This window comes from Jaculus jaculus, chromosome 1, assembly GCF_020740685.1.
Source record: "Jaculus jaculus isolate mJacJac1 chromosome 1, mJacJac1.mat.Y.cur, whole genome shotgun sequence".
In the NCBI taxonomy this organism is placed as follows: Eukaryota; Metazoa; Chordata; class Mammalia; order Rodentia; family Dipodidae; genus Jaculus; species Jaculus jaculus.
In genome coordinates, this window is record NC_059102.1 from 31,966,968 (window position 1) to 31,989,125 (window position 22,158).

Below are 22,158 nucleotides of genomic sequence, written 5' to 3' on the forward strand. Positions count from 1 at the left end.
GTGGGTTTGACTAGAAAGAAAGGTGGATGCCCTCGCAAGCTATCAGCAAAGACCCCATCATGTTGCTTGTGAACTCCCCTTCAATCTGGCCCAGAGGAGCCCCAGTTCTCCCCTTGTGGCAGGGCCTTTACTGATGCCTTTGTCAAAGTCTAACTCCTGAAATTGCTCAGGCGGGAGCCTGGTCTGTAAGATTCAGGCCAAGAGAAGAAATTCCTCACACAAAGGAGTCCCATACTCAGATGATGCACCAAACGCCCTGCTTGTGGGACATAGCCCTGAAATTATAGGAGACTAACTCTTGGAATTTTCCCATCCAAGAGTGGGAAAATTGCTTCTAGGAGCAGAGCTTGAGAAATGGGGAAAAAAATAGCTCTTGGCGTACTCTAGAGTGGGCTAGCTGTCTCTAGTAGCAGCTGGAGGGAAAAGAAACTGGAGAGAAGTTTAGTTGGAGTTATTAGCACACCCGCTGCATCCTCTGATCATCACTGCTCCTCTGATCGGACTGTCGCTGTGGCTTTTTCCATATATACAGGTACACGTTGGCTTCATGGTAGGGCCTTCCTCCAGCCCAGGCTGACCTGGAATTCACTATGTGCTCTCAGGTAGGCCTCGAACTCACAGCCATCCTCCTACCTCTGCCTCCCGAGTTCTGGGATTAAAGGCGTGCGCCACCACACCCAGCTTTTTGTAACTTTTTTTTTTTTTTATGAAAGAGCAACCGCTACTACGCCTGGCTCACACTGGCATTTTCATTGAACAGCAAAAAAGCCAGTAACATGTGAACAAGTGCAACATTGTATGAGCAAAGGGGAAGGAACTTTTGGCTTTGGGTTGGTTATCTTTTTTTTATAATATATTTTTTTAATTTTTTATTTATTTATTTGAGAGGTAGGATCTCACTCTAGCTCAGGCTGATCTGGAATTAACCCTGTACTCTCAGAGTGGCCTCAAAATCACAGAAATCCTACCTCTGCCTCCTGAGTGCTGGGATTAAAAGTGTGCGCCACCATGCCCGGCTCAGTCTCTACTTTTATTCTAAGCCTCCTTCATGAAAGAATAGATATATATATTTTTAAATTTATTTATTTGAGAGTGACAGACACAGAGAGAAAGACAGATAGAGGGAGAGAGAGAGAATGGGCGCGCCAGGGCTTCCAGCCTCTGCAAACGAACTCCAGACACGTGCGCCCGCTTGTGCATCTGGCTAACGTGGGACCTGGGGAACCGAGCCTCGAACAGGGGTCCTTAGGCTTCACAGGCAAGCGCTTAACTGCTAAGCCATCTCTCCAGCACTGGGTTGGTTATCTTTAAACATTTGTTAAAGGAAGGGATTTGGGGGTGTGGCCTGGTGGGCTCTGTTGATCGGGAACACACAGGCTCTGCGCTCACAAAGCTCATCCGCTGTCTTCAGCGAACCTGAGCCCTCAGTTCCCGGCCTCGTTGTCTTCAGAGCTGCGCTCAGCACTTCTCACGCGCTAAGCTTGCTGTGAGCTGAGAGTACAACCGGTCCACTGAGGAAATTGGCCACAGGACATAGATTAAGATCCGTCAGCATCCGTAAACATTGTCTATCTTGGTCATCTGTGCTGTTCAGGCCAAAGGTCCACCAAGGCAGAAGAAACCTACTCCCGTTGCTTTAAGCAAGTTGGATTACGCAGTTGTAAGATGAACTTTAGGCCAAGTTGGAAGTAAGGATTGTAGCATCTCACAGCAATAGTTTCAGAAACGTTATCTGTAAGGTCCATAAGAAATATTCCCACAGTGCTTTCCCATAGTTCATTCCTATGTTTCATTCTTAAAGAAATTTTTAAATTTATTTACTGGAGGGCTGGAGAGATGGCTTAGCGGTTAAGCACTTGCCTGTGAGCCTAAGGACCCCGGTTCGAGGCTTGATTCCCCAGGACCCACGTTAGCCAGATGCACAGGGGGGCACGTGCATCTGGAGTTCCTTTGCAGTGGCTGGAAGCCCTGGCGTGCCCATTCTCTCTCTCTCTCTCCCCACCCCCCACCGTCTTTCTCTCTGTCTGTCGCTCTCAAATAAATAAACAAAAAAAACTTTAAAAAAATTTATTTACTGAAGAGAGAGAGAGGCAGAGAGAGAGAGAGAGAGAGAGAGAGAGAGAGAGCCGGGTGAGGTGGTGCATGCCTTTAATCCCAGCAGTGAGTTCGAGGACAGCCTGAGAGTACCTAGTGAATTCCAGGTCAGCCTGAGCTAGAGTGAGACTCTACTTTGAGAGAGAGAGAGGGCTTTCGGTCACTACAAATGAACTCCAGAAGCATGCATCTCTCTGTGCATCTGTGTGGCACCGCCTCCTCCCCGGTTTCATTCTTATAGGTTATTCTCACATGAGTGCCTTTAACCTCTGAGCCATCTTCCCAGCTCAGTTCACTTCTTTTTCTTGTTTGTTTGTCTCCTTGCTTTTCAAGGTAGGGTCTTACTTTTTCAAGTGATAGCAGATGCAGTGGGTATACTAATGGCTTAAACTAAACTTCTCTTCAGGGTAGCCCAGCCTGACCTAGAATTCACTTTGTAATCTCAGGATGACCTTGAACTCACAGAGATCCTCCTGCCTCTGCCTCCTGAGTGCTGAGATAAAAGACATGTGCCACCATGCCTGGCAGATTTGTTTCTTTTTTACTAGTGAACAATATTCCATTGTATGTATGTACCACGGTTTATTTCTCCATTAACTTATTAATGGATAGTTTATTCCAGTAATTTGCAATTGTGAATAAACTTGCCATCCTAAGGATTCATCTCACTACCTTAGAAATACTTGTCAATTCTCTCTTGCTCACTCACTCTCACTCCCTCTCATAAAAACTACAAAAATAAAATAAAATGGATTATATGAACCTTGATAAATTTGTTTTAAAAGTGTGAGTATGACTAGGCAATTTTTGTTGTTGTTGTTTTGTTGGGTTTGGTTTGTTTTTTCCAAGGTAGCATCTAGCCCAGCCTTTCCTGGCATTCATTCTGTAGTCTCAGGCTAGTCTTGAACTCACAGCCTGCTTCTGCCTGCCAAGTGCTGGGATTAAAGGTGTGTGCCACCACTTCCAGCTCAAACAATCTTTTATTACTTAATCCTGAAAAAGAACTCTACAGCAATTAATATAATGTACATTATGTAGAGGGATTTGATGAACATAAAGCAATTTATATTTATTATTATATGTTATACTTGTGTTACTCATGACTATTTAAAATGAAATAATCAATAAAAAAATATATTTTTTTTAAAAGGACTGAGGAAGGCTGGAGAGATGGCTTAGCGGTTAAGGCATTTGCCAGCAAAGTCAAAGGATCCTGGCTTGATTCTCCAGGTCCTTCATAAGCCAGATGCACAAGGGGCAAAAGTATATGCAGTTCGTTTGCAGTGGCTGGAGGCCCTGGCACACCCATTCCCTCTCTATCTCCCTCTCTCTCCCTCTTTCTCTGTTAAATAAACAAAAATAAAATATTGGTTTTTTTAAAAAAAAAGAGAGTTATCTTGATTGAACTTTTTTTTTTTTTTTTGCAATTTTTTAGGGGTAGGGAAAGAATTGGCATGCCAGGGCCTCCAGCCATTGTAATTAAACTCCAGACATGTACGCTACCTTGTGTGTCTGGGACCTGGAGAGTTGAACATGGGTCTTTAGACTTCATAGGCAAGTTTTTAACTGCTAAGCCATCTATCCAGCCCTTGATTGAACATTTTAAAGCCAATTTTTAAAAATGTTATCATGAACAGATCAATGTTAGTTAATTGAATTTTAACCTTGGCATCATGAGACCTGGTGCCATAAACAAATTTACAAACTTATTTAAAAAGACGTGAGAGCTGGGAGGCAGAGGTAGGAGGATTGCCATGAGTTTGTGGCTACCCTGAGACTACATAGTGAATTCCAGCAAGTCAGCCTGGGCTAGAGCGAAACCCTACCTGAAAAAAAAAACAAAAACAAAAACAAACAAAAAAAAAAAAGAAAAAGAAAAAGAAAAAGATTTGAACCTGAACTACATTCATAACAGTATGTAACAAATTAAGATTACCTGTTTACATGTTGTATTTTTTAAAATATTTTATATATTTGCAAGCATAAAGATAAGAGAGAGTGAGAAAGGGAGACAGAGTTCTAGGCTTACTTCCCAGAGCCAGATATGAGTTCTCTCACGCTGAGTGGGTCTCATGCCCAATCTGTGAGCAGTTTGGTTACCTACATTGGCTGTGTGCCACTATTGCACAAGTGTCTACTTCCTGCTCAGCTGGTTGATTTTATAACTGGCAGGATCTGCTCATTTGTGGATATCAACGTAAATCGGGGAGATTTGGGCATCAAGCTAATTCACAACAGGGTAATCTGCATAAACTAAGCCTGAGGATGTGGAAGACTTTTGCTCCTTGAGTGGAATATGTTGAAGGCAGGAGCTCACAGCTTCTCCAAAGATTAATGAAACAATCCTAAATCAAATGACTCACAAATGTGACCTGAACTGAATAAGCCTGAGGCCAGCAACTCGGGGTCTATGAGAACAATCAACTCATGACTTATTGAATGTTGGTAATTACAAACATTCTTTCAGTTTGGCTATAGCACCTCATAGTTTCCTATTGGTGAATCCCTAAATACAACCTCTGAGTACAGTCAGTACAGAGTTCTCTCTCCAGGGAACCCCTGACCCTCTTCTAAATCATATTCTGTGTGTTGTGTGGTCATTTCATGTTCGTACAAACACTCCTGGATGGTGTAGACAAAGTGGCATCTGGAACAGGGACATTCTAATTCAGGAGGCATGAAAAACCGCAGGAACAAGAAGCAAGAAGATAAAATAAAACAAAGGGGAGTCCGCAGTGAACTGTAAGTAACAGGCACTCTGCCCGTCTTCAGGGACTGTGGCACAGTCAGGGTAACATGGAGCAGACATTATCTACAGATTAGGAATGCTATATATTTTTTTAAATTTTTATTTTATTTTTTGGTTTTTCGAGGTAGGGTCTCACTCTAGCCCAGGCTGACCTGGAATTCACTGTGGAGTCTCAGGGTGGCCTCGAACTCATGGCGATCCTCCTGCCTCTGCCTCCCGAGTGCTGCGATTAAAGTCGTGCACCACCGCGCCCGGCTCAGGAATGCTATATTAAGGTGCTTTGGCACTTGTTGAAATCTCCAGGGTCTCAAGTCTCAGAGGAACAGTTCTTGAAGCTTCTGCAGACAGTAGTTGAAATTACTCTTTGCTTTCCTGAGAATGGCACAGTGGATCTGGCATTGTGGGATAGGGCAGAAAGAGTATGAGATGGGCTCATGGAAAGCCAAACCTTGGGCTGGAGAGATGGCTTAGTGGTTAAGGCATTTGCCTGCAAAGCCAAAGGACCCAGGTTCAATTCCCAGGACCCACGTAAGCCAGATGCACAAGGGGGCACATGCATCTGGAGTTTGTTTGCAGTGGCTGAAGGCCCTGGCATGCCCATTCTCTCTTACTCTCTTTCTCCGTCTTCTATCTCTCTCTTAAATAAACAAAATAAAATTTTTGAAAAAGAGAGACCTCCACTGTCACCCCTCTGTCAGTTCTGCTCTCCTCCTGGGGGGACAACCTTCTCTTCTTCCCATTAAACAGTTACTCTTAGCCACAACCACCCACCTTGCCTGGGTCCAGGGAGGGGTCACCCTGCCCTCTTTCACTGTGCCATAGCAAATAGCAATCTCTCTCTTTTTCTTTCAAACATGTGTTGCATGATTTTACTTACCTCTTTCTACAATCCATGGCTTTTCTGGGGGGATATCACATACAGACGAATTCCCCAGATATTCTAACCACTCTCAAGAGAGCAACCTGAGACATGAGAAGATAACTACTAAAAACGGCACATTTTGGATCCTGCACAGAAATGGGTCACTTCTCCCCTAACCTTTCCCTGCCTGTCTCATTGCTCCTACTTTCTCTGCTCTGTGAAGCTGAACACCCCCCCCCCCAAATGCTGTCCAACCAGTCCTTCACTTAAAGGCACGTACAGCTAGCCTTTCTCCTTACCAGCCTGAGCCTGCCTGATCTGTCATTAAATCCACATCCTTGCTAGATGGTATTCTGAAGGAATTTACCTAGCTTTCCAGACAAGAATAGATAATTTTGTTTGTTTGTTTGTTTGTTTTTCAAGGCAGGGTCTCATTCTGGTCCAGGCTGACTTGGAATTCACTATGTAGTCTTAGGGTGGTCTTGAACTCATGGTGATCCTCCTACCTCTGCCTCCCAAGTGCTGGGATTAAAGGCGTGTACCACCACACCTGCCTCCATTTGTTTTTCAGAGCTAAAAAAGTAGAGGGAGAGAATTATGTTTTATTCTTGTATTAAAATTATCTATTCTTAAACCGGGCGTGGTGGTGCACGCCTTTAATCCCAGCACTTGGGAGGCAGAGGTAGGAGGATCACCATGAGTTCAAGGCCACCCTGATATTACATAGTGAGTTCCAGGTCATCAGCCTGGGCTACAGAGAAACCCTACGTCGAAAAACAAAAATCAAAAAAAAAGAGGAAAATTATCTGTTGCAGATCTACATAAGTAACTAACTTCATTGAGTCTTACATCTAAAAACTATAAAGTTGCAACTTAATCAACTTAATTTTCTTTTCTTTTCTTTTCTTTTGAGGTAGAGTCTCACTTTAGTCCAGGCTACTTATTTTTCAGATTTGCTAAATGTTTCATGAAACTTTAAATGCTACTCGTTTGGGTGATGTAATACTCACTGAAATCATAAGACAAAAATTTCATTAGGCTGTAGAAGTGAACATTAGATGCATAAATTTTGATAATGGTTTCTTTCCAAAACAGGTTTTACAATTCTATTCCATGTTTCAATGATCATGATAACAATAAAATATTCAGGGGAGCCAGGCGTGGTGGTATACGCCTTTAATCCCAGCACATGGGAGGCAGAGGTAGGAGGATCATTGTGAGTTCGAGGCCACCCTGAGACAATACAGTGAATTCCAGGTCAGCCTGGGTCCGAGTGAGACCCTACCTTGAAAAAAAAAAAAAATCCAGGGGGCTAGAGAGATGGCTTAGCAGTTAAGGTGCTTGCCTACAAAGCCAAAGGACCCAGGTTTGATTCCCCAGGCTCCACGTAAAGCCAGATGCACATGGTGGCACATGTGTCTGGAGTTTGTTTGCATTGGCTAGAGGACCTGGCATGCCCATTCTCTATGTGCCTCTTTCTCTGTCTCTCTCAAATAAATAAATAATAAATTAAAAATAAAATAAAATATCCAGCTAGGCATGGTGGCGCATACCTTTAATCCCAGCACTTGGGAGGCACAGGTAGGAGGATCACCATGAGTTCGATGCCACCCTGAGACTACACAGTGAATTCCAGGTCAGCTTGAGCTAGAGTGAGACCCTACCTTGAAAAACCAAAAACTAAAAAATTTAAAAGTACATAAAATATCCAAATACCTCTAAGTATATATTGAAGGTCCTTTAATTAGATTGATCACAGTGGATTTCTTTTTCAGGATTAGGTACAAATACCAAATGTCAAATGTTATTGTATATGCTTTTTGGGGATGTTTTATGTTATTCCTTTTCTCAGTGGAGATTACGGAAGATAAAATTCCAGAAAACAATGGCATTCAAGAATCTGGGTAGACCTGCTGGTATATCAAAAGGATGGCTTTGCTGTTAGGTTTTAACCTAATGTCTTACATTTTTTTAGAGCAATTTTAATTTACTGTATAATATTAAGGTATAAAAGTTATTGCCTGTTTATCTGTGCCCTCCTCTTTCAAAACAGTTTTAAGGGCTAAATTTTCTGCTTTATTTCTATTACCAAAATGAGTTCCAGGTGAGCCTGGAATAGAGTTAGATCTTACCTCAAGTTTCAACAAGTTGTAGATGGGGACTGGGGAAATACAAAAAAAAAAAAAGTTTAATCTATACAGTTATAGCTAAGCTATATTGAGCTAATTTCGTTTTTAAAAAATATATTTTTAGGGCTGGAGAGATGGCTTTGCGGTTAAGCGCTTGCCTGTGAAGTCTGTGGACCCCGGTTCGAGGCTCAATTCCCCAGGACCCATGTTAGCCAGATGCACAAGGGGGCGCACGTGTCTGGAGTTCGTTTGCAGTGGCTGGAGGCCCTGGCGCGCCCATTCTCTCTCTCTCTCTATCTGCCTCTTTCTCTCTCTGTCGCTCTCATATAAATAAATAAAAATGAACAAAAAATTTAAAAATATATATATATATATTTTTTTTTATGTTTATTTATTTATTTGAGAGAAAGAGAGTACCTTAACTACTAAGCCATCTCCTCAGCCCTTGTTTTTGGTTTTTCAAGCTAGGGTCATACTCTCTAGCTCAGGATGACCTGGAATTCACTGTGTAGTCTCAGGATGGCGCTGAATTCCTGGGGATCCTTCTACCTCTGACCTCCCAAGTGCTGGGATTAAAGGCGTGCACCATCATGCCCAGCTTTAATGTTTAATTTATATATAAGACACAATTATTTGATTTTAAAACTGACAAATGACAAATTTTAAAACTATAGAAGTTATTTGGCCTTTACAATGGCCTTTGTGGTGAAAGGTGATGTATATTGTCCATCCTACTGATATATTAACATTGACTCATAAGTGAGTACTCATATAAGTTAAATATCAATTATGCTCTTTATCACCAGCCATTTGTTGTGCTGTTCTGTGTTTGTATTTCATGTAGTTTGTCTTTATGTGTAACTAAATTTATGTCCATTAAATGTTCAAAAGTACATGAACATTAAAATAATACTAAATTAAACATTAAAATAATTAAATTATTAAACATTAACATTTTATGTCCAGCACTGAAACAGCTGACACCCTCCAAGTCTGAGGGTCCGTTGCAGAAGAGGTGGCAGAAAGAATGTAAGAGCCAAAGGAAGGGTACCACTCCTTACATACAACTGTCTGGACAGAAATTGGCCTCGATATCCAAGACCTCACAGTGCCCAGCAATACCCACACAAGACCCTCATAATAGGAGAAAAAGTGGATGACAGAGAGCAGAGTTATGAAGGGGAAAGCGAGGGATGGGAAGGAAATACCATGTTTTGTTGTAAGCATAGAAGTTGTCAATAAAATATATATATTTTTTAAAATAAAGTAATAGACATTTTAAATTTAAAATTATATTAAATTACTAAAATCATTAAACATTAAATAATACTAAATTACTAAAATCAGGCTTATATTATACTTAAAATAATACATCTCTAAGGGTTTGGCTTTATGCTTGTTCATGCTTACTACAATTTTAAAGTTACCTTCTAAATCTATATTATGACTTAATTTTTTTTTTAAATACAAAAGTTATTTATTTTATAAAACTTGTATGTAAAATAGAACTTTAATCTGTCTAATAAATCCTAACTGAAACATGATACATTCTCTCTTATTTGATGTTATTTACAAACAGCACTCATTTTATAATTACTTCAGCAAGAACCTGTACTAAATGAATTTTTTTTATCAGAAACATTTCCCTTTTATCTTAGTGCTTCTTAAATGAAGGCACCAACAAGAACTACTTTCAGATGGTACAGAATTTCTTATTTCTTGAAGATTCTGTGGTTGACCACTTCTTCATTAGTTACCTGCAGCAAGACACCTTCCTGCCAAAGGAAAAAAAAAGTATCTGAAGAAGTTTATCATGTTTGTCCAAAAAACCTAAATAACTTCAGTGATGGTTTTAAGGTTAAAGAGGACTCACTGGTGCAAACAGAACAAACCCTAAATGACACTTCTGGAAAAGGCAGTAAAGCCTGGAAATCAAATTGAGGGTAGTGCTAAAGGTATCAATTGCAGTAGTCATCCCTATAGGTGTTTTGGGTAGGGTACTGGCCTTAACATTTCAACCCAATGATTTAGTATTTGGGTACATACTAGATTTCAAACTAACAAACTGAGAATAGATTGCCCTATTGTCTGTCAGCCTCATACTGGTAAAGCACATAAAGCTAAACTTATAAGGTAATGAACACAAATGTTTTTTAATAAAAACCCTATCGTACTCAAAATGCTTGATCCAAGAAATGTGAATGAATACACAAAAGGTGGAACGATGGGAAAATCTCATTTATTGAACTTGCAGCCTAACTTTTACCTACCATTTACTACCAACACCACTGAAGGAAGCAAGAAAACCTTTATTAATGATCACTTGGCTTGCCTCAGCTGTTGAAATGAAGCACTTTAGTCTTTGTAGCAGCAGAATATACTTGTCCATGGTTCATATCAATGCTAAAATTCCAGCAGGGAAAAAAATATGTTAAGCACCTGAATCTTCATGGAGAGGGAGGGGGTAAGAAAGAAGGAAAAAAGGGAAAAACAACCAAAATAATTTAAGTAAATGACAGATTGGAAGACAGGGTTTATAAAAATTATCTTGAGTCTATAAATTGTTAAACTCAATTTACAGCTATGTTAAACTACATAAGAGCCACTATACTGAAAGACCATTGAAGAGTTTATTAGTTTATCTTTTAGGGAGGAAAATTAAGAAAGAAAAAGTAAATAAGATCTTACCTAAAGAAGTTTAACTGAAGCTTAGAACTATTTTGCTCGACACCCTCAGCTTTCGTTGGCATCCTAATCAACTACTGTAGTTAAAGCTTTGTAGAAACAGCACAGTTTTTTAAGACTGGCTGAACTTAGTAGCCGTCAAGAGTTCTCTTGTACTAGACCTGTGTCCCTGAAGAGTACCTCGCTGGGGTTATTTCCTTTCCTTGCATTGAAGAAGCAGCATCTAAAAGATCTAAAAAGGTGTTTCTCCTTGCAGAGATATCCCTTAAGTTATCTAGATAATTTATTCCTCATGAATTGCAGACAACACACTTACATCTGACCAGCATTTATCTTACACAAATACAACAACAGCTTTGCAATGGACCTTAATTATACTACCCACTCCTTAACTTATTTAAAATAAAAAGTCTATAATTACACAATTTCCTTTAGAATTATTTTATTAAATCATAAATGTACAACAGCTTCTTAACTCTACACACGCACTTAAAATTTTTAAAGGAAAAACGTTATGTCTTATTACACCATGATCCTGGCTAATAGCTTTTCAAAACTTTGAGAAAAATCTTAAAAAAGGTTTCACATGTCACCTGAAACTTACAAATTTAACATTATCAAAGAAGGAATGCTTCTACACTCTTACAAAGACCACTAGAAAGAAACAACAATTAAAAAGCTAAGAAACTGTCTCAAAGGCATTTTTTTTTACAATCCTTCCTCCACAGTAAGGTAATGTTATTAAATAATCCAATCCATTCACAAAACGGCTCTCTGCATCTGCTCTGGTGTCTTCTGTCATATCACTGCATATTTATGCATGACTGAGATAAGAGTTTCCTTAACATTGTTATTTCGATAACCTGAAGCTGTTCTGTTACCTCTGGGCTCTCATCCTCTCCTATTTATACAGTGAAGCCTGTTTCAACAGAAGTAAAGAGTAAAAAAAAAATAGGTTATGAAATTATCCATCTAACCAGGTTTTAAGGAAAGATAACATGAACCTAAAAAGCTTTTACTCCTGCAGCTACTTTTCCCAAGACAACAATAAATGTAAAACTCAAAAGCTACTTACCCATGGCAAGAAGGAAGAAGCTCAGTATCGGCTCCTCCCGCCATAACCCCCACTTCCTCCACTGCCTCCTGGACCATAGTTTCCTCCACCATATGGTCCCCCATGTTCCTGCTACCACCAAAGTTTCCACTCTTCATTGGACCATAGTTAGAAGGTTGCTGGTTATAATTTCCAAAATCATTGTAATTTCCACTTCCATAATTTCCTCCTCCATAGTTGTCATAACCACCTCCGTAGCCCCCACCCTGGTTGCCATATCCAGGTCCTCCACCACCATCTCCTCCTCTTCCTCCTCCATAACCAGGGCTACCTCCAAAATTGCCACCTCCAGGTCCGCCTCCATATCCACTGTAGCCGTCCCCAAATCCACGTCCACTTCCATCTCCATCAGATCCTCCCCTAAAGTTACTTCCTGGTCCTGGTCCAAAATTTCCACCACCACCACCACGGGAATCTCCAAAACCAAAGTTCCCTCCTCTTCCACTCCTGGAACTCTGGACTTCCTGCATTTCTTGTCTTGACAGTGCTTTTCTTACTTCTGCATTATGACCATTAATGGTGTGGTATTTTTGCAATACAATTTTATCCACAGGATCATGGTCATCAAAGGTAACAAAGCCAAAGCCTCTTTTCTTTCCAGATTGCCTATCAGTAATTATTTCAATAGTATCAATTTTCCCATATTCTTCAAAGTAATCTCTAAGGTGATGCTCCTCGGTGTCTTTAATTCCGCCAACAAATAGCTTCTTCACAGTCACATGGGCTCCAGGTTTTCCAGACTCCTCTCTGGCTACCGCGCGTTTGGCTCAACTACTCTCCCATCAATCGAATGAGGCCTTGCAGCCAGGGCAGCATCTGCCTCAGCCATGGATGAGAATGTTACAAAACCAGATCCTCTTGACCTTTTGCTTGCAGGATCCCTCATTACCACACAGTCTGTGAGCTTTCCCCATTGCTCATAGTAGTTTCTCAAACTTTCTTCAGTGGTTTCAAAGCTTAAGCCACCAATGAAGAGTTTACGGGACTGTTCCTTTTCTCTCTCCATCGAGGACTCAGTCGCTTCAGCCCGATTTCCCGCAGCCGAGCGAGATGAGAGAGAACCCCGCGCACGGACCCGAACCGGACTCGTCCTGACTCAGAGGCGACCAGCGGCAGCTGCCCCGACCACGCGCACCCGCCGCGGAGACCTGCACACAGCACCGGCGCAGCTGCTTCTCATGACTTAAATTTTTAACAAATTAATTCATTTGGATATATTAACAAAGTACAAGATGTTAATGTATTTGTCCATATTTAGAACTGTCATCTGTCATCCCTTCTTTCTTTCTTTCTTTTTTTTTTTTGGTTTTTTGAGGTAGGGTCTCACTCTAGCCCAGGCTGACCTGGAATTTACTCTCTATTCTCAGGGTGGCCTTGAACTCATGGTGATCCTCCTACCTCTGCCTCCCAAGTGCTGGGATTAAAGGTGTGCGCCACCAGGCTCAGCTAGAACCCTCATACTTTCTATAAAGTATAGCATCCTGGGTTTCCATCTTAATTTCTAAATTATAACAATAATAATGATAATAAAAATAATAATAGGGCTGGGCGTGGTGGCACACACCTTTGACCTCAGTACTTGGGAGGCAGAGGTAGGAGGATCGCCAGGATTTCAAGGCCATCCTGACACTATATAGTGAATTCTAGGTCAGCCTGAACTAGAGTGAGACCCTACCTTGAAAACAAACAACAACAAAATAATAATAATAAGGCTGGGAAGATGGCTTAGCAATTACGGCACTGGCCTGCAAAGCCTAAGGACCCATGTTCAACTCTCCAGATCCCATATAAGCCAGACACACACAAGGTGAGGCAAGTGTAAGGTCACACGTGCCCACTAGGTGGCTCAAGGGTCTAGAGTTTAATTACAGGGGCTTAGGCCCCATTGCACCAATTTTCTCTCCCCCCCCTTGCTCTTGTTCTCTAAAATAAAAAAAATTTTAAATACGGACTGGAGGGATGGCTTAACAGTTAAGGCATTTGTCTGTAAAGCCAAAGGACCCAGGTTTAGTTCCCCAGGGCCCATATAAGCCAGATGTACAAGGAGATGCATCTGGAGTTCCTTTACAGTGGGGGGAGCCCAAGCACACCTCTTCCCTCTCTCTCTCACCCTCTCTTTCTCCCTCTTTCTCTTTGCCAAATAAATAAGTAAATATTTTGTAACGTTAAAAATGTATTTTAAAAAATAATAAAAAGAGACCATTCAATAAAGAGATAAAACTACAAAAATAAGGTATGTTTTCAATTTAAAAAGATGTTTTACTACTTAATCTCTTTATTTATTTGGTTCTCTATAATACATCCTAGTAGGTTACTAATAACTTAAAATTATTTTATTAAATAATTTAAACTTATTTTATGTGCAATAACACTATTTAGATGACTTTGTTTATTAATTGTAAAATTCATTAAAAATTTTAATTTAATTGGATACTACATCTTTTCCCTTTAATATTATCTTCAGGAAAATGTCTCATAAATTTTTTTTTATTGAGTCTCATTCTTGGCTTGTTCCTTTAACAGTTTATTTCATTTTCTTTGAATACTCATGCATATATGCTCATTTATGTAAATAATTTGGGACTCTTCTTTCAGATTTAATTTGTTTTACTTGTGATGTTTTGAACTTTCACTTTATTCTTTACTTTGGTGTTCATATGTGTGCATATGTGTATATATAATAATATAATATAATATATTTGCAAGAAGTAGAGGGAGAGAGGGATAGAAAATGGGTTCCAGGGCCTCTAGCCACTGCAAATGAATTCCATATGTATAAGGTAGTTTGTCTGGCTTTACGTGGATAATTGGGAATTGAAGCAGGGTTGTTAGGCTTTGCAGGCAAATACCATAACTACTGAGCAATCTCTCCAGCCCTACTCTGGTATATTTTCTTATACAAAATATGGTATATTTGCCATTGTCAAGGTTAAGTGTTCAACACAGAGCCATAAAAACAAGAATGAGGTTGTTGTCTCAGTTAAGACAATAGATACTTGCACCCTACCCTGTACTAACCACAAAATTCCACTTTAGTGGGCTGGAAAGATGTCTTAGTGGTTAAGGAGCTTGCCGGTGAAGCCTAAGGACCCATGTTCAACTCTCCAGATCCCACATAAACCATACACTCAAGGGTGAGGCAAGCGCAAGGTTGCACATGCCCACAAAGTGGTGCAAGCATCTGGAGTTCAGTTATAGTTGATGAGGCCCTGGCATGATGATTCTTTCTCTCTCTCTAAAATAAATAAATAAATAAATAAATAAATAAATAAATAAATAAATAAATGTTTTAGATAAAAAAGGACACATAGTACATAAAAAAAATCATTTTATTTAAACAAAAAGGAGCTAAGCTGGGCGTGGTGGCACATGCCTTTAATCCCAGCACTCGGGAGGCAGAGGTAGGAAGATCACCATGAGTTCGAGGCCACCCTGAGACTCCATAGTGAATTCAGGTCAGCCTGGGCTACAGTGAGACCCTACCTCAAAAAAGAAAGATGGTGCAAGATATTGCAGAAGACACTAGGAAATGGAAAAACATCCCTTGTTCATGGATGGGAAGAATCAATATTGTGAAAATGGCAATCCTAACTAAAGCAATCTACACATTTAATGCAATCCCTATCAAAATTTCAAAGGCATTCTTCATGGAAATAGAAAAACAATCCAAAAATTCATTTGGAATCACAAAAAACCTCGAATATCTAAAATAATACTGAGCAACAAAAATAAAATAAGGCTGGTGGTATCACCATACCTGATTTTAACCTATACTACAGAGCCATAGTAACAAAAACAGCATGGTACTGGCACAAAAACAGACATGTAGATCAGTGGAACAGAATAGAGGACCCAGATGTAAGCCCAAGTAGCTATAGCCACCTGATATTCGATAAAAATGCCAAAAATACTCATTGGAGAAAAGACAGCCTCTTCAGCAAGTGGTGTTGGGAAAACTGGATATATATCTGCAGAAGAATGAAAATAGGTTCTTCTCTCTCGCCATGCACAAGAATTAAGTCCAAATGGATTAAAGACCTTAACATCAGACCTGAAACTCTGAAACTGCTAGAGGAAAAAGCAGGGGAAACCCTTCAACATATTGGTCTTGGCAAAGACTTTCTGAATATAACCCCAATTGCTCAGGCAATAAAACCATAGATTAATCACTGGGACCTCATGAAATTACAAACATTTTGCACTGCAAAGAATACAGTGAAAAAAGCAAAGAGGCAACCTACAGAATGGGAAAAAATCTTCGCCAGCTATATATCTGATAGAGGATTAATATCTAGGATATACAAAGAACTTAAAAAGTTAAACAATAAGGAATCAAACAAGCCAATCAAAAAATGGGCTATGGAACTAAATAGAGAGTTCTCAAAGGAAGAAATATGAATGGCATATAAGCATCTAAAAAAATGCTCTACGTCACTAGTCATCAGGGAAATGCAGATTAAAACTACATTGAGATTCCATCTCACTCCTGTCAGATTGGCTACCATCATGAAAACAAATGATCATAAATGTTGGAGGGGATGTGAAAAAGAGGAACCCTTCTACACTGCTGGTGGGAATGCAATCTGGTCCAGCCATTGTGGAAATCAGTGTGGAGGTTCCTAAACAGCGAAAGATTGATCTACCATATGACCCAGCTATAGCACTCCTAGGCATATATCCGAAGGACTCATCTCATTTCCTTAGAAGTACGTGCTCAACCATGTTGATTGCTGCTCAATTTATAATAGCTGGGAAATGGAACCAGCCTAGATGTTCCTCAACTGATGAGTGGATAATGAAGATATGGCACATTTACACAATGGAGTTCTACTCAGCGGTAAAGAAAAATGAAGTTATGAAATTTGCAGAAAAATGGATGGATCTGAAAGGGATTATACTAAGTGAGGTAACCCAGACCCAGAAAGCCAAGCACCACATGTTCTCCCTCATATGTGGATCCTAGCTACAGATGATTGGGCTTCTGCATGAGAAGGAAAATACTTAGTAGCAGAGGCCAGTAAGTTAAAAAGGAGACATAAAGGGAAGAGAAAGGAAGGGAGGAGGGTACTAAATAGGTTGGTATTGTATATATGTAAGTAGAATGATTGAGATGTGGAGGTAATATGATGGAGAATGGAATTTCAAAGGGGAAAGTGTCAGGGGGGAGGGAGGAAATTACCATGGGATTTTTTTTATAATCATGGAAAATGTTAATAAAAATTTAAAAATTAAAAAAATAAATTTAAAAAAAAGAAAAATGGACCCATAAGGGATAAGGTCAAAGTTACCCATAACTAAACTATATCATTATTATTAATTTTTTTGAGGCAAGCCCAACAGACTGTCCTTTTCTTTTTATGCAAGAGCAAGAAAGAGAGAAAATTGGCATGCCAGGGCCTCCAGCCACTGTAATTGAACTCCAGAGATATGTGTCACCTGGTGTGCATGTGCGACCTTGCATGCCTGGATCACCTTTTGTGTCTAGCTTATAGGGGATCCAAAGAGTCAAACATGGGTCCTAGCCAGGTATGGTAGTGCACACCTTTTATCCTAGCACTGGGGAGGCAGAGGTAGGAGGATCACCATGAGTTCAAGGCCACCCTGAGAATACATAGTGAATTCCAGGTCAGCCTGGGCTACAGTGAGACCCTACCTCAAAAAACAAAAAAATGAAAGAAAAACAATAACAACAAAAATGGGTCCTTAGGCTTCATGGGCAAGCACCTTAATTGCTAAGCCATCTCTCCAGCCCCATTTTTAATTTTTTAATTTTTTTTTTTAATTTATGTCAGGCACTGCCAGGCACAGGCTGGAACCTTCAGGAGAGGGGCCTGGGCTTCCAGGCATGGCTAAGAACAGGCTACTGGAGGCCACTCCCGCTCCAAACCCAGCACACCTGAACTTAGGCTCTGCCCATAGCCCTGTGACCTTTGGCCAGTTGCCTAGGAAACTTGTTATCAGCCTTCACACAGTCATGAGACCCTAGATCACCTGACACATCCCCCTCGCCCCCCCCCACCCGCCATTGCCTACATGCTAGAATGAATGTCCTCATATGCTAATTAGGCATCAGAAATGAACTTGGTATGTCCAACCCCCTTATGGTCCTCCCCCCACCCTCAGATGCTTATAAACCCATTTTCCCTGACAATAAACCGAGAGAGCTGTTCAACTATCTCCTGGGAGTGTATCTCTCATCACGTGCTCACCCACCCTGGTTGCCTGGGCGCCTTTGGGGGACCATAGCCCGGTCCCGAAGGATACAGGAACCCACATCTGGCACCTGAACAGGGACTTTATGAGACGGACAGGGTAGGTGAGTGCTCTCCCAGAGGGACCGGGAGACGTCGGCCTTGCCTCCACATTTCTGAGGGCTGGCTTTCGCTTTTTCCTCCTTTATTGTTGGTTCATGTCATCGTGTGGGACCAAACACAACAGCCCAGCAACTGATGCCTCTTGGCTGAGGCCACCCTTGAGGCCACCCTTTGGTATTGACTGAAGTCCAGCCGTCCTCTGCTGGCAAAAACCCTCTATTTTTTTTTTAATTCTTTTTTAAAAATTTTATTTATTTATTTGAAGCGACAGACACAGAGAGAAAGACAGATAGAGGGAGAGAGATAGGATGGGCGCGCCAGGGCCTCCAGCCTCTGCAAACGAACTCCAGACGCGTGCGCCCCCCTTGTGCATCTGGCTAATGTGGGACCTGGGGAACCGGGGTCCTTAGGCTTCACAGGCAAGCACTTAACCACTAAGCCATCTCTCCAGCCCCCCTCTATTTTTTTTATTTTATTTTATTTCCTCCATCAGATGGAAACTAGTGGGGTTTTTTTCCTCCTTTACTTTAATATAGTCTCCAAGCGAAAGGAATCACAGATTCATAGATTACAGCTCTTCTGAAAGTTAAGGGAATTAAGCAGTCCCAGAGGGAGGCTGGCTCCTTTTGGGAAGTTCTCCAGGTCACACCCTGGATTTCTGGGCATCCATGTGGCCCAAACATGTGGACCCACATAGCTTATCTGGCTAGAAAACGAAAAGTTTAGGAAGGAAATTTCCCCTCACTCCTTGTAAGTGGCGAAACTACAAGCCGGCTTTGCAAGCGCTCCAAAGCGGCTTGCGACAGAGTCAGCGGCGGGCTCACAGGTGCCCAGACAATGGCGCCTCTGCCCATGCAGGTGCCATGTCTCCGCCTCCTCTCCCAGCTCCCCCCCCATACCCTCTCTTTTCCCAGCAGGCCCCCTCCTTTAGCAGCCTCCTGGCGGTCCTGGAGGCCCCCTTTTTTCTGAATGGTCCCAAGGGCCCCCCTCCCTTCTTTCCTCTTCAGGTAGCTGGACTTGAACCCCGACAGTCATCTCGGCCAGTAATGGCCATTACCTCCGCGTGTGCTAGACCTGTCCCCGGTGAGTACCCGGAGCCGGGCAGGGCTGATCTAAGGTGTATGCAAGCCCCGCCACCCCAATGCCAGCTCCAAAAAGCAGCAAGAAAGAAAAAAGGTCACGTTTAACTAAAGCCTATGGTGAACTGAAGTTTTCCATAAACAATGCCATACTTTGTTACATGATATCATAAATATAATTACTGAGTTTATGTTCTAGGTCAACTTCAACTTACATAGAGGATTATTGAAAACAACAGAATTCTCTCTGAAGTGGTGACTTATAACTTGTCAGGTATTTTAAAATAAAATAAGAATAGAAAATGATTGTAATGTCCTATTACTGAAAAGGAGGAGGCAACTGACCTGACTTCTAGGCCAGCCTGCCTCAAGATAGCAACAAAATTTGCCTTAGTTACTCCTAATAAAATCATTTCCAAGTGTGTTATTGGTATTAGTGAGATAAAATTGTCTTTGGATTACTTGCTTGTTAGTGAGTAATAGGATTAATCAATTTGGTGTAGTTTTCTTTTTCTTTTTTTGTTTTTTGTTTTTTTTGAGGTAAGGTCTCACTCTAGCCCAGGCTGACCTGGAATTCACTATGGAGTCTCAGGGTGGCCTCGAACGGTGATCCTCCTACCTCTGCCTCCCGAGTGCTGGGATTAAAGGTGTGCGCCACCATACCTGGCTGGTGTAGTTTTTCTTAATAGCCTTATAAGAAAGATGTTTTATAATGGGGTGAGATGAATTAATTGAAGGAATTTTTCAATGTTGGGACACAGAATGCTTAATAAAAATGTTTTTTGAGTGGGACTTAGATCAAAATGTTGAAGTATGTGGATAAAAATATAGAGATGTGCATATGTAGGAAAGAATTTTCAGGCTAAACCTAAACACCATGAAAGTTAGAGATTTTTCAACTGTCTACAAACTCTTAAGGAACAAAAAACTAATTTTCAGGCTAAAATATGTTGGGATAGCTTACATAAGCTCTATCAAATTTAAATCATGGGTAAAACATAAAATTGTTTTATGTTGGCCAGGCGATGATGAAGGTGATGCACGCCTTTAATCCCAGCTCTCGGGAGGCAGAGGTAGGAGGATCGCCGTGAGTTCGAGGCCACCCTGAGACTCCATGGTGAATTCCAGGTCAGCCTGGGCTACAGCAAGACCTTACCTCGAAAAGCCAAAAAAAGAAATTTTTTAGATTAATAAAAATTTCTATGGTACATAAAACCAATAGCTATCAAGATTAAGCCAAAATCATTGGTTATCAAATGGTGTCTTTGCTTTCAAAAATGATTTATCAAGGGTTATATCAAAATTTAGATAGCTGGGACCTCATGAAATTGCAAAGATTTTGCACTGCAAAGGACACAGTGAATAAAGCAAAGAGGCAACCTACAAAATGGGAAAAAATCTTTGCCAGCTATATATCTGATAGAGGATTAATATCTAGGATATACAAAGAACTCAAAAAGTTAAATAATAAGGAATCAAACAATCAACATATAGGCTATGGAGCTAAATAGAGAGTTCACAAAGGAAGAATGAATGGCATATAAGCATCTAAAAAATGTTCTACGTCACTAGTCATCAGGGAAATGCAGATTAAAACTACATTGAGATTCCATCTCACTCCTGTCAGATTGGCTACCATCATGAAAACAAATGATCATAAATATTGGTGGGGATGTGGAAAAAGAGGAACCCTTCTACACTGCTGGTGGGAATGCAATCTGGTCCAGCCATTGTGGAAATCAGTGTGGAGGTTCCTAAAACAGCTAAAGATTGATCTACCATATGACCCAGCTATAGCACTCCTAGGCATATATCCTAAGGACTCATCTCATTTCCTTAGAAGTATGTGCTCAACCATGTTTATTGCTGCTCAATTTATAATAGCTGGGAAATGGAACCAGCCTAGATGTCCCTCAACTGATGAGTGGATAATGAAAATGTGGCACATTTATACAATGGAGTTCTACTCAGCAATAAAGAAAAATGAAGTTATGAAATTTGCAGAAAAATGGATGGACCTGGAAAGGATTATACTAAGTGAGGTAACCCAGGCCCAGAAAGCCAAACGCCTCATGTTCTCTCTCATATGTGGATCCTAGCTACAGATGATTGGGCTTCTGCATGAGAAGGAAAATATTTAGTAGCAGAGGCCAGTAAGTTAAAAAGGAGATATAAAGGGAAGAGAAAGGAAGGGAGGAGGGTACTTAATAGGTTGGTATTATAAATATGTAAGTAGAATGATTGAGATGGGGAGGTAATATGATGGAGAATGGAATTTCAAAGGGGAAAGTGCGGGAGGGGGTATTACCATGGGATATTTCTTATAATCATGGAAAATGTTAATAAAAATTGTGAAAAGATAAAAAATAAATAAAATAAATTTTTTTTAAAAAGGGAAAAAAAATTAGATAGTTATTTTGGTTCATAAAAAGACCAAATTCTGCTCTATTGTATGTAAAGTAACTGTCTCAATTAAATCCAGTACTTATAACAAAATTAACTCATATACATATTCCCTACTTTAGGGTACAGCCTCATGCTAAAACAATGGTCCTCATCTGAGAAAAATAATATTCAAAGCTCTGTGGTTCTGTTTCCAATGTTCTCTGGGTAATTGGTACCCACATAGGTATCTGAACTAATTAAAGATGTTTTCAAATGCAGGTGCTAAGACTTTATACTGTTTTACTTGTCCTTTTCTGACAATTTCTAGGTTAAATTTATTAGTTTGTAAATTAATTGGTATTTTTTCCAAGACTGGTAACAGGTTCTGCCTGTACTTATAACTGTTAAATATTTAAAGTATAAGATGTGCCTACTTTCTATACCTCAGATATATGGCTTATGTTGCCACAGTACAACAAAAATTTAAAAGATTGGACAAATGATTTTAGAAACTTTTGTGCCATTCTTTAACTAAATCTACTTCAGTATTCAAATGTGAGCTTTACGTGCATACATCCAGGTTGGTGTAGCTTCCTTTCTAAGTGTGTTAATTACTGAACGTGGAAGCCAAACCCAATTGGAATCATCGGAGCAAAGGGGCCAATATTTTGGCCTGTGCTCCCTGGTCATGAGATCACTGGAGATGATGGGACATTTCTACACTGGCCCCCTGGTAAGCCATCTGTC

General features: G+C 40.5%; 1 long non-coding RNA gene and 1 pseudogene across 1 annotated transcript; both read right to left on the reverse strand.

Moving 5' to 3' along the window:
* Window positions 1–9,502: 9,502 nt before the first annotated feature.
* Window positions 9,503–10,559, reverse strand: LOC123457715. The gene is made up of 3 exons (XR_006635120.1): window positions 10,523–10,559; window positions 10,105–10,237; window positions 9,503–9,609 (listed from the first exon to the last, which is right to left on the reverse strand). It is a non-coding gene; the product is annotated as an uncharacterized LOC123457715 (long non-coding RNA).
* A 385-nt stretch (window positions 10,560–10,944) lies between these two features.
* On the reverse strand, window positions 10,945–12,702 carry LOC123457714 (annotated as a pseudogene).
* Window positions 12,703–22,158: the final 9,456 nt, after the last annotated feature.